At 44.3% G+C, this 16,002-nt stretch overlaps 1 protein-coding gene and 1 pseudogene across 1 annotated transcript in view; both read left to right on the top strand.

Annotated features, from left to right (window-relative positions):
- LGALS2 (galectin 2) overlaps window positions 1-16,002 on the top strand; it is a 42,676-nt gene that overhangs the window by 15,981 nt on the left and 10,693 nt on the right. The gene's annotated exons all lie outside the window — the stretch shown is intronic.
- LOC138156747 (putative monooxygenase p33MONOX pseudogene) lies at window positions 2,887-4,041 on the top strand (annotated as a pseudogene).

The following is a 16,002-nucleotide window of genomic DNA, read 5'->3' as shown; positions in this document are numbered from 1 at the left end:
GGGCAAATCCACCACATTGTAACAGCTGAGGGAAGGGGAGAGGGAGAACAACTCAGTTCCAGATGTTGTGTCAGAACGAGGCTGTCAGCACTGACCCAGAATTGGCCATAAATAACAATAAAGCACCAGAATCCCAGGGAAGTCACGTTCAGCTGCTGGGTTATGGCTGCTTCCTCACCTATAAATCATACTTTCTCTTATCCATTAAAATTGGGAACAGGGAACAGAAATTCTATATGATAACTGCAACTGTATTATTTCAATAGAACTGTGATCTCATTAATCCAGGCTTCCCTGCTAGTGATGCCAATGTGTCTTATCCTGTATGATTGGATCCTTTCCTTTGTCAATTCTTCTTAGTTCATGGGAATTCTAACATACAGGTCCCATGCTCTAGAATGTATGAATGGATCTATTTTATGGGTTGCTCAAAACAATTGTATCATAGAGAGCGCCAGACTTGGGGTCAGGAAGATTTGGGTTCAAATCCTGCCCCTGGCACTGACTTTGGGATGATCAGCCAATTGGTTGATCTCTCTCAACCCATTCTCCACTGACAATGGGAATTAAAATAACAATTATCATATTACAAGGCAGCTAGGAGATTGATTGGATAGAGTCCCGGGTCTGGAGTCAGGAAGACCCAAGTTCAAATCCAGCCTCAGGTATTTATTAAATGGGTAACTTAACCTCCTCTGTCTGTTTCCTCTCCTGTAAAATAGGATTAATTAAAATACCTACCTCCCAGGGTTGTTGTGAGTCAGTGAGATAATGAGATAATGTTTATAATGTATATAGTAGGCCCATATAGATGCTTATTCGCTTCCCTAGTAAACTGGGGATGTTTGTAGCACTGGGAGGATCAAATGAGATAATATGTAAAGGGCCTGGCAAACCTTAAAAATTCTATATTTTATTTGTCTATACATAGCTGTTATGATTGTATATTATATTATAGTGTGTGTACCCCAAAACTGTGTGCAACAGAGATCCTTACCCAAATAATACTCAGAGGCTTCTCAAGGTAGGAAGCAGAAAGGAATGGTTTATTATGACCTCACAAGAAAGGGCAACCCCCCCCCCCTCCATAGTCAGGGAGGAGAGAAGCGATTCACAAAGGAAACAGCTAAGTTATATAGCCCTAACTGGGAATTCTCCCCAACCCCCTTCACTGACCCTTTTCTTCCATTGCCTGGAAGTCAGGGGTACAATCTAAGTGCAGCAATCTACCCCAAGTGTCCAGAACAAAGACACAGCAGAGCAGCCAATGTACTTTTGAGAAAGCCCTTCTGTCCTTATTGGGTATATCTTATGCTAAGGTGGCACTGAGGGGTTGAGCTGAGGTCCTTGGGAATCATGTGATTTCTGATAAAGGGGACTCAGGTCTGTTCTCATGAAAAACCTTACTAGATTTTAGGGATTTAGTCGGAGAAGTTTTCATCTCTCTCACTCAATAGTGTGGACAATGGTCATTCTTCTTTGGCTTATTTCCAAGGCTTAAGGGAGAGGAAATAGAGGTTTACGTCCAAGGAAGCAAACTGTATCTCAAAGGTATCACTGAGACTTGGTAGAATGAAATCCAAGTCTAGAATATAGGTGTGGATGAGTGAGTGGGAGAAGTGAAAACTTCTCAGCCTATACCCAGAATCTAGTAAGGTTTCTCGTGGGAACAGGCCTGAGTTTCGGTTTCACCCTTCCTCCTTCTTTACTACTGCCACATCAGCATTAAGCCCTTTAGTAATCTCTTAGGACCCTTCCCTCTTCTTCACTTTAGTGTTTGTCAAATAAGGATGTGTACACTTGGATTGGCTATACCCTGTTTCCTTGTTCTTTGTCTTTTTCTCACCCAGACTGTAAGCCGGCCTTTGAGTCACTGAGAGATAGTGGCGGACTTCTTTGTTCCTTGTCATTAGAGAAGATTTTGTGCTCATATTGTAAGCCCGCCTTCCGGACAAAGGGAGTAAGGGCTAGTGGTGGGAGGTGGCTTGACTGCATCAGGGTATAAAGCCTTGCTTTGTCTTCTGTAACAAGCCTCATTCCATTGGTCTGCACTGGTGGAACGGATGCCCTTTTCTCATGACAAATGAATAAAAATTTCCTGTTTTTACCTGGAGACACCTCTGGCTTTTAATTTTTGGGGTCCCCATACCCCACACAATGAGTAAATCTTATTCAGAAGAAACAAGACTTGTAAAAAGCGTGTGTATGTGTGTGTCCTTACATTATATGTATATAGCATTGTATGTTAAGAAGGTATCTATGTAAAGTTACTGGATATGAGGGAATTCCGGTGATAGAGCAGGGAAACGTGATGCAGAGCGTTTGAATGAAGATTAATGGAAAGAGAAACAGAAGTCATTTGTCACTGGAGCAAACAACAGACCAAGTGGACCGAAAGAGGCTATAGATGTGCAGTTTGGATCACAAACCTGGCAGAGAGGCATTGTGTAGCAATGATGAGAGACTTCACTGTCCAGACCTTTAATGGAGCTCTTTGGCCCAACAGCAAAGCAGATAATAATTCCTTGACTTGCCTGAATGATAATTTCATTCTTAAAAAGGTGGAGGAATGAACAAAGTAAAATTTGATGTTGGGATTGGTTCCCATTAATTGAAAGAGAGTGAATGCTGGGGTGGAACTGATGGGAACCTTTAAGGGAGGTGATCATGCACTCTTAGAGTTTGTGACAGAAAGACCATGCATTTAAATTTCATTAAAAAGCATGTTTAGGCTGCACTCTATTTCTCCCCGCTGAGGTCCATTTGGGTCTTGGCGCTACTTGCGTCATGGCCTTGGTTCGCCCCGTGCTTCGGTGCTTAGGGAGTGACAGGGACCTGGAGCCTTGTTAGTCTCAGTTTTCTCTCCGTGGTGGAGCCTCGGCCTGCGGACAGTCTCTTTTCCCTCCTTTCCTCTATCCCTCCCCTCCCTCACGGAAACCCAGCTGAGCCTCCTCATGAGATCTGGTTGGGACTTTTTGCTAGTTCCTCACTAGCTGCAGAATGTTCCCTTTTGACATCTTTGTCTTATCTGCATAACTTCCATTGACATTCACCTTGGGAATCAGAGTGCTGGATATCTATCTAGAGAAATACCTGGATCACAATCTTTCATGGCATCATCCAGAGAGCCAGATGTGCCTGCTATTAAGCATAGTACAGGTGGGCTTCTAGGCAAGATGTCTTTGCCAATTGGAATGCATCACCAGGCATTCAGTTATGACGATGTCCTGGAGGATCCCACACCGATGACTCCACCTTCATCTGACATGTGCAGTACATCTGTGGAAAAAGCTGGGCATCCCAGATCGGAAGTACCAACAGCTTTCCAAGGTTGAGGAAGGAGTCACTGTAACTCCCTCAGCTTCCAGTGACCAAATGAACAAGGCCCCAGTGGCGAAGGCCAAGGCTACGCGTGTCATCATGAATTCTCTAATTACAAAACAGACACAAGAGAACATCCAGTGCTTTGAACAGCAGGCAGGGTTGACAGATGCGGGATACACTCCCCATAAAGGTCTTACCACTGAAGAAACCAAGTACCACCATGTGGCAGAGGCAGTCCATAAATTGAAGTTACAAAATGGAGAAATGACAAAAGAAGATAGACTGCTTTAATCCAATCTTCTCTGAGTAGCACACCCTATTCTTCGCCCAAGCAAAAGTCCAGAGGCTGGTTTACTCATCGATCTTCTACTTCCTTACCTGGCCTAGATGTCAGCAGCATGGACTCTGGAAATGGAGATAGAGACAAACCCTCATCTGAAAAATGGAGCCTTTTTGGACCAAGAACCCTTTAGAAATCCGACTCGGGTTTCAGTGTCCAGTCTTATAGAGGTACTCAGAAGCCATCACCAATGGACTTCATGCGGGTTCAGGCTATTGGAATTGCGGAAGACCCAGCAGCCTTCAAGCCACCTAAGATGGACCTTCCAGTGATAGAAGGAAAGAAACAACCTCCACGAACCCATAACATCAAACCAAGAGACATGAATGTGTTGACTCCTACAGGCTTCTAAAGCTCCCTTTTCATATGAGCAAAGTTGTATTCCCTGGTGTTCTGTAGAAGCATCTTGGACTTTTCTTTCTTCCCATCTGCCTTGCACATAGGAAAGATGTCATCCATTTACAATTCTGCTGAGCATGATATTCCTGGGGAGGTAGTGATTGTTTCTTTAAATATTTGTGCAAAGCTTGAATCTTTCTAGTGCAGGAAAACCTATTCTGTAATGTCCCAAAACTGGTCTGAATGACTTCTCAAAGTACAGCCAATTACTGATCTATAGAACTAGATTGAAGGGGGCAAAGGAAATTAAAATCTAGCAGACTTTGTTCTTCATATTTTATCCAAAAAAAAAACATGTTTAGAAGATGGAAGCAAGGTTTGGGCAAGTCACTTAACCCCAATTGCCCTCCAAAAAAAAAAAAGAAGATGGAAACAAGGGCAGGTAAAAGAGGACACATGGAAGAGTCTGGCACAATCTTGTAGAAATAGTGTGAAGCTCAATGAGACTCAGCAGTGTAATGTGGAAACAGAAGACACTGGCTTCTGGGAACTAAGGAGTGAGCGTCTCACTGGACTGTGCCCTAGTCAGAACTCAGGTGGAGCAGCATTCCCTTTTGGGGGTCACAGTTTAAGAAGAACATTGATAACCTATAGAGAAGAGAGAAGCCAGGACAGTGAAGAGCCCTGAGCCCATGTCATGTAAGATTATTAACAGAAGGAAGCAAGAGAGTTTAGCCTGGAGAAGAGAAGGCTCCAGGGGATATGATTGTAGGGTTCAAGTATATGAAGTGCTATCATGTGGGGCATCTTTGTTCTGCTTGGATCCAAGGGTAGAATCAAGAAGTTATATACTAGTTTAAGCTTGAGGTTTCCTAGTGGTTAGAGCACCAGTGGCACACCTGGAGCCTGCAAGAAAGTCCAACCTCGCCTACTAGCTGTGTGACCCTGGGCTAGTAGCTTAACCCAATTTGTCTGTTTCCTCATCTGTAAAATGAGCAGAAGCAAGAAATGGCAAATCACTCCAGTGTCTTTGACATGAAAACCCCAAATGGGGTCACAAAAGTCCAACACGACTGAAATGATTGAACTACAACAAGAAAACAGCTTCTGTTAGACAATGAGAGATGTCAGGAAGTACAATGGGTCCCTGGCTGGGGGAGTCTTGGGTTACCCCCAAAGCATGGATGGCAGCTTGTGTAGACGTATGTAATGTGATTTTTTACTGCTCAGATAAGAACATCATCTGATCTCTGAGTGAGGATTTAGGCTGGAGGTGATCTAGTCCAATTGATTCATTTACATATCAGGAAACTGAGTCAAAGAGGTGAGGGTTCAAGGTCACACAGGTAGTAAGTAGCAGAGTCAGTATCCACACCCAGAACCTCAGACTCCAACTGGCATCCTCTACATGCCGCTCTCCAATGTACCGTCCTGTCTTCCAATAGTTGGGATGATTTTGAGACCCTTTCGAGCACTTATGGATATCACTTAGGTGACTCTGCTATACTCTGGAGCTTTCTTTTCTTTTTTTTTCTGAAGGGGGAAGGGCAGGGCAATTGGGGGTAAGTGACTTGCCCAAGGTCACATGGCTAGTAAGTGTTAAGTGTCTGAGGCTGGATTTGAACTCAGGTCCTTCTGAATCCAGGGCCGGTGCTCTATTCACTGCGCCACCTAGCCTCCCTGAAACTTTCAAAAATATAGAATTAAAGAAATTAGCAATTGGACAAACTTTCCAAGTGTTTTTCAATGAAAAATTTGATACACTTGTAAAAATGTATCCGATATCCCACCTAGGTAATAAAGACCTAGCCCTAGGACCTTAATCTGTCCTGAGTCTCCGACCTCAAGGCCAGGAAGCAGATAAAGGACAAACCAAAGTTCCTTTCTCCTTCTGCTGTAGCTCCTGAGGGCTGGAGGGGCTGGAGGGGGAAGAGTACTCAAGCAAGCAGGACAGCAGGATGGGGAGCAGAGACCCTGCCTGGTCCTGAATCTTGCTCTTGGATCCTGGGATTTCAGAGCTAGAATTGAACAATAAATGACATCTTTTTGGAGGGTTGTTATGTGGAAAAAGTTCTGCTCAATGAAGGAGAGAAAAACTAACAGTGGGTAGGGTTTGTAAAGAGGGGGTTTGGGCTCAGTAGAAGGAAAATAAAGGGGTGTGTGTGTGTACCTCTCTCATCCTTAGAGCTGTCCAAGAGGCATGGGCTGCTTCTTAAGGTAGAGAGTTCCCTGTTACTGCAGGGATAACAGTGTAAGGGGCTTGGAAAATGGTATGGATGATAACTTGGAAGGAATCACTTAGAGAGAATTCCTATATAGGTTGGCCCAGATGACTTTCATTTTAAAGATGTCTTCTGGGTCTCAGATTCTGTAATTTCATAAATCTCAATTTCTTCTTCCTGGCCAACTAAATCCTGCCTTCTGTAATGGAAGGGGACAATTTCTCTTCCTCCTCTCTCTTCCCTCCTTCTCTTCCCTCTCCTCCTCCTCTCTTGGCCCTCTTCTGCCCTCCTTCTCCCTTCTTCCATCCTTTTCCCCTCTCTCCTCCTCTTCCTCATTCTCCCTTGGCTGTCTTTCTCCCCCCTTCTTCTTCCATCTTTGCTTCTCTCTACTCTTCCTCATTCCTTCTTTTTTTCCTCCCCTCTCCTTTCTCTCTGACTCTTCAAAGATAAAGTTGGGAGAGTCAGAGGGCAAGTGGATGGAGGGAGGTAACCAGTAGGAGCCTCTGGTCTGCCTCCCAGTCTCCCTGTTGGGCCAGCCCCCTGTCCCTCAAAGCCTCAGTTCTGCCTCAGCCTGGGAGAGACCAGAAGATGGGCCAATAGGGAGGAGGGAGAGATAAAATAACCCAAGAGTCCTTGGCCTCTGGCCAGTGTATCTCAGCTGCCTGGACCTTTTCTCTCTGAAATACCATCTCCCACAAGAGTTGTCTGAGAAGCCTCCTGGATGACGAAGAATTGTTCCCCTCCCCCACTACCCTATGTTCCCATCTGTCCCTGGGGATTGGGGCATTTGGAGCTCTTATTCCTACTCTTAAGGCCTCCCCCCCCCCCCCCCCGGGAACAGGGGCTTTGGTTCTTTGGAAGAAGATCTTTAGCTTGCCAGCTCTGTGACCTTGGGCAGATCTCTGCTCCCCTCTCAGACTCAGTTTCTTCCCCCGTATGATGATGAGGTAGGATTCGAATTACATGTGTTTTATTTTATTCCTTCTAAAAACACAATTGTGAGATGGGATCCATAGGCTTCACCAGACTGCCCAAGGGATCCAGGTCATGAGAGTAAGACCCCCTGGCTTAGGCAATCTCATTTCAACCCTGGCATCCTGTTGAGGCTATGAACCATCAAGTATCTTTTGGGTATCTGCATTATGAACAAGAGAAGGAGGAACACCTTGCTCTTTCCCTCAAGGAGCCTGGAGTCCCTTAGAGAGGCTAGGCCTGGAGTGGGGAAGAGCTCAGTCAGCTCCAAATCCATGATCCTATGGCCTAGCGATGTGATTAACACCCACATCATTCCAAGGATGCTACAGTATTTCTGTTCAATTCACTAAGCAGTTATCAGGTACCCACTTTAGACTAGATATTTCTGACACAGAAGTAAAAATCAAATCATCCCTGACCTGAAAGAGCTTTCATTCTACTGGGAGAAGGGAAGGAGGGAAGGAACAAAGCACAGGTTGATAAACCTGAATTACATACAAAGGGATTTTGAGGGGCTGAGCCTTGAAGGGGTAGGATTTCCCAGAGTTGGAGGTGAGAAAGGAGTGTGTTCCAGGCCTGGGGGACAAAGGCCCAGAGGCTGGAGGTGGAATGTGATATATGTGTGGTGGGCTCGGGTATACAGTAACTATGTCAGTATAACTGGGATATAGAGTATGTGAAAAGGGAGAGATGGGAAATAAGTCTTGGAAAAACAGGTTGGAGCCAGATTATGAAAGGCTTTAAATGCTAAATGCCAGAGGCCATAGGGAGCCATTCAAGCTTCTTGAGCTAGGGCATGACCTAGTTAGATCTGCACTTTAGGGCAGTCTCTTTGGCAGCTGAAAGAAGAATCCAGTTGGAGCAGGAAGAGACTTGAGGCAGGAAGCCACGAGGAGAGGGGTTGAGGACTGAAACAGGGTGGTGGGATGTGACTAGGGAGAAGGGGGTGGATGCAAAAGGTAAAGTCAGTAAGACTCACTGTCATCAGACTGGATGCAATGGAGAGGCCCTCAGTGGGTAGGAATTGGGTGCAGCCTGTGACCAGGGAGGCATTACAAGAAGTGGTGTGAAGAGTGTCCTTGGAGAAATGCAGGATGGGAAGAGAAAATGGGCTAGTTATGTTGCAAGAGGGAGGGACCCCTGGTAGAGAGCCACATTGTAGTGTCAGGGAAGGCTTTCAGCATTGTGGGTAGACCTTCTGTGGCAAATTCCTGGGAGGACCTAGAGGAGAGTTTTGGGCATGGATGGGTTTTGATATCCCTGAGTGAGGGGAGTGTCCACATCCTTGGCCTAGCACAGTTCTCTCCATATCCCTGCCTCTACCAAGGGAGGCTTGGTATAGAAGATGGCCTAGGTGCCAGAGGGCTTGGGTTCAAGTCTCAGCTCTGGTATTTATTGTGTGACCTTGGTCAGTTAATTCCCCTCTCTGGGTCTTCCTCCTTAAAGTGAAGGCATTGACCTAGAAGACTTCCAGGGTGGTATCAGAGTCCACCTCGGTGAGCTGGGCAGGCACCACCCTCCTTTCCACTTGGCCAGGCTCCAGGAGCCAGGTGGCAGAGAAAGGAGCCTTCTTCCTCTTCTTATCTCTGATGATCTTTGGTTAATGCTTGGACTGCCTTTCCATGGGGAATAGCAGCTCCCATTTTATCATCCAGGGAAACAGATTAACAGTGTTCCTGCCCCACCCCAAAGGGCATGTCCCCTTCCAATCCTCCCTAGTCTTTGAGGCCCTGCTCAATCCCACCTTTTCCCAGAAGCCTTCTGAGATTCCCTCTCCCCCTCTTCTTTGAGGCAGGAAGACCAGATAGAAGGCTCCTTTGGCAGCCTGGGGGAGAGTGGATGAGAGCTGAGTTAGGGTGGGAGCTATGTGAGTAGTGACAAGACTCAGTAACTATAAAACTACTGTCCTCAGACTGAAGTTAAGGCTCATCCCAAAGGCAATGGCAAGGCCCCAGGGCCATCTGTCCCTAGACCCAATCAGTGGCCCCTGCTCTCGGATTGCTCAAGAACTGTTCGATGTCAGGGTCTCATCTTCCCCAAAGCATTGCTTAGCCCTTTGCCCTGGGCTTCTTTGTTATCTCCCCCCATGGTACTTAGCAGTGTCAGGGCTACAGCAGCCCCTCAGTTGTTAAGAAAAAGACCAGATTCTTTGTACTCAGCAAAGGCTCTCACATAATGTAGTCACTGGAGCTGTGTGGTGCCCAGTCCCTCTATATAGCCTCTGGCAGGTATTTTATAGGGCATCTCTCTCTGTGCCTCTCCTCTCTCTGTCTCTGTCTTTCCCTCTCTCCCTCTCCTCTCTGTGTCTTTGTGTGCACATCTGTCTGTCTCTGTCTCTCTGTCTCTCTCCCTGTCTGTGTCTCTGTCTCAGGCTCCATCTGCCTCTATACAGTTGTGTGTGTGTGTGTCTGTGTGTGTGTATGGTGTGCATATTTCCTTTTAAAAAGTCACTCTTTCTGGCATCTCCTTGAGCCTCAGTTTCCTCTTCTGTCAAATGATAGGATTGGGTAGATGATCTCTAAGACTCTTTCTACATCTTCTGAGACCTGAGTTCAAATGCAGCCTCAGACACTCGCTAGCTGTGTGACCCTGAGAAAGTCACTTATCCTCTGTCTCAGTTCCCTGAACTGTTAAATGGGGATACCAAGAACACCTCCCTCCCAGGGTTATTGTGACGATCAGATGGGATACTAACTGGAAAGCACATAGCACGTAGCAAGCACTATGTAAATGGTAGCTAGTGTTACCATCAGGAGCTTGTGAGATCTCACCTTAGAGATCTGCCTTCAGCCTTCTCGGGGTTCTGTGGTACCGCCTATGTTCAGGGGCACCGTGTATGTAGAACAGGATGGTAACATCCTAACAAGAGTCTATGGAGAATCAGTCTCATTTGACAGAGGAAGGCCAGGAAAGTCATTTTTCTAGGCCGTGGAGTTAATGAGCAGGGGAAGGCAAAGGCCCTGTTCTCCCGACACTGATCCCAAGGCTGTTTCCAGGGCCTTGGGTCATTTCCCATACTTGTTAACTATAAAGGATGCCCAGTCTGTCCAGGGGAGGTAGGGGGCTACTAGATCAGAATGCTGTATATATTGTTTGGCACATTTAGCTATTTTTCTTAGTTATTTTCTTTGTTACAAGGGAGGGTTCAGTCTGGAGAGGAGTAGGGAGGATGGCTATTTCTAGAAATAGTGGTAAAGATAAAAAGAATTAATAATGTGGGGCTACATCGTGGAAAGGGCAGTGGATTTGGTGTGAGAGGAAATCAGGACCAAATCCATAAGCATTTATTAAGCATCCACTGTATGTGTCAGGCCCTAGGATACAAATCCCTGGCCTCAAGGAGCTCACAGTCCTGTGGGGGAGATGTATGCAGACGTGACATGCATAAGATAAACTGGGGGTGGTCTCGGAGGGAAGGCACTAAGATTAAGGAGGACTGGCAAAGGCTTCTTGGAGATAATGGGACTTTAGCTGAGGCCTGAAGGAAGAAGCCAGAGGGCTTGATTTAGAATCCTGGCTCTGTTACTTATTACCTGTATGACTTTAGGCAAGTCACATCCCTCCTTGGGCCTCAGTTTCCCCATTTGTAAAATAAGAGATAGTGGACTAGATGGTTTCTGAGGTCCTCTCCAGCTCCACATGTAGGATCCTTGAGCTTATTAAAAAGAAAAAAGCCTGCATGAGGGATGATGAGCCTTGTGGGCTCTGGATTTGCCTAGCTTGTGTCAAGGGTACAAACTCTGTTTTTCAAGTCCTGGCTCTGACTCAATTTTTTTTTTTAAAGCAATCGGGGTTAAGTAACTTGCTCAAGGTTACACGGCCAGATATTTCTGGGTGTGGTGCTGAGTATCTGAGCCCGGATTTGATCCAGGTTATTCCGACACTGGAGCCGGTGTTCTTACTCCCTGAGCCACCTGGCTGCCCCTTAAGCAATTGGGGTTAAGTAACTTGCTCAAGGTTACACGGCCAGGTGTTTCTGGGTGGGTGCTAAGTGTCTGAGCCCGGATTTGATCCAGGAGTTCTCAACACTGGAGCCTGTGCTCTTACTTGCTGTGCTACCTGGCCGCCCCATCTGACTCTATTTATTATTATCATCTGACCTCTCCTTTGCTCCTCCCAGTACTCATCTTTCAAATAGGGATGATCGTAACACTTGAAAGGCAGCCATATGACACCATTGTGGATAGAGTGCGTGGCACAGAGTCAGGAAGACTCATCTTCAAATCTGGCCTCCGACATTTACTAGCTGTGTGACCCTGGGCAAGTCACTTCACCCTGTTTGCCTCAGTTTCCTCATCTGTAAAGAGCTGGAGAAGGAAATGACAAACCACTCCAGTGTCTTTCAAGAAAACCCCCAATGGGGGGTCACAAAGAGTTGGACATGACTGAAAAAACTACTGAACTGAACTAAACAACACTTAGACTCCCTAACTCATTGAGTAGTAGCTAGGAAGACTCTTTGTAATTCTAAAAGCACCTTGTGCATGAGGGTTAACATTAGGGGTGCAGGTTTTGATCTGGAAAGAACGTTAGGGATGATCAAACCCAAACCTCTGATTTTGAAGTACATCTAGAGAAGGTGATTTCCCTAAGGTCATTCATGTAATAAGTAGTGGAGGTGAGCTTCAAACCTGTCCTCTGACTTCCAGTCCAGGGCCCTCTCCTACCCACTGCACTGCCTTAGCCTTCATGGGAATGGCGTGGTGGAAGTCAAGTCAAGTTCATAAGCATATATTAAGTGCCTACTGTTATACATGGTACTGTTATACATGGCTGAGGATGCAAGAGAGGTGAAAACAGTTCTTGTTTTCACGGACCTCACAGTCTCATGCTTTCAACCTGAAAGCAACCTTGTAGAAACAAACTACAGCAGGATAAATTGGAGATAATAAATGGGGGTGGGAGGAAGCATGAACATTACCTAGGAATAGGAAAGGATCTTGCAGAAGGTGAAAGCCAGGAGGGAGAGAGGAGGAGGCGGCATGGGAGGGATAGCCAAAGAAAAGACATGGAGACTGGAGATGAGAGTGTGTTGTTTGAAGAACACCTGGGAAGCCAGCATCCCTGGACTCCAAATTCATGAAGGGGAATAAAGTATAAGAAGGTAGGAGGGGACTTTAAAAGCCAAATCATAGAAATGTCAGCAGTAGCAATTAGAGAAGAAAAAGAAATCAAAGGAATCAAATTAGGCAAAGCGGAGACTAAGCTATCACTCTTTGCAGATGATATGATGATATACTTAGAGAATCCTAGAGAATCAAATAAAAAACTACTTAAGACAATAAATAAGTTTGGCAAAGTTGCAGGATATAAAATAAACCCACATAAATCCTCAGAATTCCTATATATTTCTTTTTTTTTGTGTATGCCTTTTGGAGGGCAATTGGGGTTAAGTAACTTGCCCAAGGTTACACGGCTAGTTTGGTTTTTTTTTTTTTGTGTGTGTGGATGTTAAGTGTCTGAGGCTGGAACCGAACTCAGGTCCTCCTGACTCTGGGGCCAGCGCCTATATATTTCTAATGAAATTCAACAGCAAGAGATAGAAAGAGAAATCCCATTTAAAGTTACTGTAGACATTATAAAATATTTGCCAAAACAAACCCAGGACCTATATGACCACAACTACAAAACATTTTTCACACAAATAAAGTAAGATCTAACTAATTGGAAAGACATCAATTGCTAATGGCTGGGTCGAGCTAATATAATAAAAAGGACAATTTTACCTAAATTAAATTATATATTTAGTGCCATACCAATCAGTTTACCAAAAAACTATAGAGCTAGAAAAAATAGTAACAAAATTCATTTGGGGGGCGGCCAGGTGGCTCAGCGAGTACGAGCACCGGCTCCAGTGTCAGGATGACCTGGAGATCGAATCCCGGGCTCAGACACTCAGCACCACACCCAGAAATAACTGGCCATGTAACCTTGAGCAAGTTACTTAACCCCAATTGCTTTAAAACAAAAAAAAAAGAATAAAACTTTGTAAAAAAAAATTCATTTGGAAGAACAAAAGGTCCAGAATATCAAGGGAATTAATGAAAAGAAATGCTAGGGAAGGTAGACTAGCTATACCAGATTTCAATCTGTATTGTAAAGCAGCAGTCATCAAAACTACTTGGTACTAGCTGAGGAATAGAGTAGTGGATCAATGAAATAGATTAGGCATACAAGATTCAGCAGTCAATGACTATAGTAATCTACTGTTTGATAAACCCAAAGACCCCAGTTTTGGGGATAAGAACTCACTATTTGACAAAAACTGCTGGGAAAACTAGAATATACTATGACAGAAACTGGACATAGATCATTATCTAACACCATATACCAAAATCAAGTCTAAATGGGTGCATGATCTAGGTATAAAGGTTGATAGCGTAAGCAATCTTGGAAAGCAAGGAATAGTTTACCTGTCAGATTTGTGGAGAGGGAAAGACTTTATGACTAAACAAGACTTAGAGGGCATTATAAAATGCAAAATGGATAATTTTGATTACAGTAAATTGAAAAGCTTCTGTACAAAGCCAATGTAACCAAGATTAAGAGGGAGGTAGGAAATTGGGAAAGAGTTTTTACAACCTATGTCTCTGATAAAGACTCATTTCTAAAATATACAGAGAATTGAGTCAAATCTATAGGAATACAAGTCATTCCCCAATTGATACATGGTCAATGGATATGAACAGGCAGTTTTCAGAGAAAGAAATTAAAGATATCTATAAGCACATGAAGAAATGCTCTAAATCACTATTGATTTATGCAAATCAAAACAACTCTGAGGTACCACATCTCACCAGTCAGATTGGCTAAGATGACAAAACAAGAAAATGATAAATGCTGGAGAGGATGTGGGCAAATTGGAACACTAATGCATTGCTGGTGGAGTTGTGAACTGATCCAGCCTTTCTGGAGTGCAATCTGGAATTTTGTCCAAAGGGCTATAAATAATTTCATACTCTTTGACCCAGCAATACCACTTCTAGGGTTATATCCCAAAGAGATCATAGAAATGGGAGGAAGACCCATATGTACAAAAACATTTATAGCAGCCCTTTTAATGGTAGCAAAGAATTGGAAATTAAGGGGGTACCCATCAATTGGGGAATGGCTGAACAAGTAATGGTATATGCATGTTATGGAATACTATTGTGCTATAAGAAACGAGTCACAGATGAACTTCATATTTACCTGGAGAGGCTTATATGAACTGATGTTGAGTGAGAAGAGTAGAACCAGGAGAAATTTGTGCACAATTATAGACACAACGTATGTGTGATGACCAATGTTGATAGACTGGACTCTTGTCAGCAATGCAGTGTTATAAGTCAATCCCAAAAGACTCATGATGGAGAGAGATGTCTACATCCAGAGAAAGAACCAGAAAGAATTGAGTTTGAATCCAGATTAATACCTGATCTTTTTCTTTTTCTTGTTCGGTTTTATTTCCTCTTAACCATTTTTCATTCCATCTGATACAATCCATCTTTATAACCTGACTAATGACTAATGTGAAAGTATTTGCAGATCCTATACTTGATTGTATGCCACCATGGGGGGAGGGAGTATAGAAAGGGGGACAGAAATTGAAACTCAAGGAATTGTGGAATTGGATCCTGTAAACTAAAAGTAAACAAACAAATTAATAAAAAAATTTAAATTCAAAAACAAAAAGCCAAATCAGTTTGATCCTGAAGGTTCTGGGGTATAGCCATGGAAAGACCAGTACCTGACTTTTTTTGGGGTGGGGTGTAGAAGAGTACTGTGAGCCAGGCTGCTCTGGGAGGGCATTCTAACTCAAAAGAAGTCTGATGAGGTAGGAGTGATATTAACCACCATCCTCTGCATCCCCGTACCAGTGGTAAAGGCAGGTGGGCTATACTGGCCACCATATCTCTGAAGGTGATTTCATTGCTTCTTGCTTCTCCTTTGGTCTTTTAGTGCCCTACAACTCATTAAATGTTTGTTGATGATTATTGGCCAAGATCTATTTCTGGTGAAAGAAGTAATCCACAGTAGGCATGAGTAGGCCAGGTCACTCTAGCACAGTGGGCAAACTGCCAGCCCCAGAAACCCCAGCACAGAGAGCCAGTAACCAGGCTCCTGGCCCTCAGTAGAAGAAGCTTGGAACAGAGGCTCCTGGACCCTGGGAGCAGAGCTCAACTTTTAAAAATAAGCAAAAACTAGAAAGAACCTTGACCGTAGAAAGCTGCTATGGCTACAGGGAAGATCAAAACCCAAACTTGGAAGAGGACAGCAGTATTAAAATGCCTACCTGTGAAACTTTAAAGGGCAATGTGGATTGGTCTCAAGCCCCAGGATTCCTCTGGAAGAACTCAAAAGGGATTTTAAAAATCAAATGAGAGAAGTGGAAGAAAAATTGGGAAAAGAAATGAGTTATGAAAGAGAATTATGAAAAAAAGAGTCAGTAGCTTGGAAAAGAAAACACAAAAATTGACTGAAAAAAAGAACTCCTTAAAAATAAAGTTGGTCAAATGGGGAAAAAAAATCCACTGAAGAAAACAACTCCTTTAAAAGTAGAATTAGTCAAATGGAAAAGGAGAAAATAACTGAAGAAAATAATTCCTTTAAAATTAGAAGTGGGCAAGTGGGGGCGGCCAGGTAGCACAGCGAGTAAGAGCACCGGCTCCAGTGTTGAGAACACCTGGAGATCGAATCCCGGGCTCAGACACTTAGCACCCACCCAGAAACACCTGGCCGTGTAACCTTGAGCAAGTTACTTAACCCCAATTGATTAGGGGCGGCCAGGTGGCTCAGCGAGTAAGAGCACCGGCTCCAGTG

This window comes from Petaurus breviceps, unplaced genomic scaffold (genome assembly GCF_028583685.1).
Source record: "Petaurus breviceps papuanus isolate PSGF00001 unplaced genomic scaffold, PetGlider_PUasm1.0 156, whole genome shotgun sequence".
Classification (NCBI taxonomy): domain Eukaryota; kingdom Metazoa; phylum Chordata; class Mammalia; order Diprotodontia; family Petauridae; genus Petaurus; species Petaurus breviceps.
This window is presented reverse-complemented; position numbering and strand designations above follow the sequence as displayed.